The sequence below is a fragment of the Mycetomoellerius zeteki genome, unplaced genomic scaffold (assembly GCF_001594055.1).
Source record: "Mycetomoellerius zeteki isolate Tzet28-1 unplaced genomic scaffold, Tzet1.0 scaffold233, whole genome shotgun sequence".
In the NCBI taxonomy this organism is placed as follows: Eukaryota; Metazoa; Arthropoda; class Insecta; order Hymenoptera; family Formicidae; genus Mycetomoellerius; species Mycetomoellerius zeteki.
Window position 1 is genome coordinate 27,265 of NW_017257209.1, and position 1,200 is coordinate 28,464.

Sequence of the window (1,200 nt, forward strand, 5' to 3'; positions counted from 1 at the left end):
CTAATGTTAATAATAAGTGAGAATAAAACGCTCGTACGTTAAAAGAACGTCGTTAGATTTGAGCAGAAGCTTCAAATGAAATTCAGAAGAATTTTGTCACTTTGAACTCGGAGATATTTCTCTTTAAAGAATTCACGTGTATTGTAAAAAAATTATGAGTATATTTGCGAAAAAGAAGTTTTTGCCAAAGCGTGTGTGTCCTTAATTTTGAATTTGAGATTATCACTGAATTTAATCTCTATAAGCTGAAGATAGGGACGTATAAATAGAAACGTATTCAGTCAAAGAAAATCTTATGGTGAATTCGATCACTCGCACTATACTGGATCAGTGCATATTAAAAACTACTTTATATAAAATATCTCAATGCAGTGATACAATATAATCAACTTTGATAATGAAATGATACACATATACAATATTTTGTTAAATAACGTGACAATATCATTAGTAGATAATTAATCTTTTAAAATATCTATATACTTTTATATTTAACTTTGCTATATATGTATATAATGCCATGTAAAGTAGCTATTAGTACGCACTGATCTAGTGTAGAGCAAGTGACCGAATTCGCTATTAGATTTATCCATATAAAAATAACTGCTTAATTTTTTATTTAAAATACATCATTTATTTTAGATTAAAATTACTCAGAAAAAAATTAAAACCGCAATAAAAAATCTAAAAATACTTTTATTATATAATGTCATCACTATTTTTTGATTGCGATCAGTCCGAATTTAAAATTGGTTTAGCCGATATCGAGAGATCTAATGCAGCCGCTACCGCATAACTTCATTTTTTGTTTTAAATAAGTCTTACCAGTCAGGGATCGGTCGTATTTAAAACAATTTTATTTTAAATGATGCATTTTAATTAAAAAAAATTAAGCAGTTATTTATATGGATAAATCTAATAGCGAATTCGGTCACTTGCTCTACACTAGATCAGTGCGTACTAATAGTTGCTTTACGTGACATTAGCAAAGTTAAAAACACCATTTTGTTATAATAAAAATGTGTCTAGATACATTGCGTTTTTTATTCTTATACAATTTATCAACTTTCAAAAATATATAATATAATACAAATACATTATTTAAAATATATTTATTGTAATTTTAAATTATATGTATATAAAATTAATTATGTATTATATCTATTACATATATGCGTGTGTGTGTGTGTGTGTGTGTGT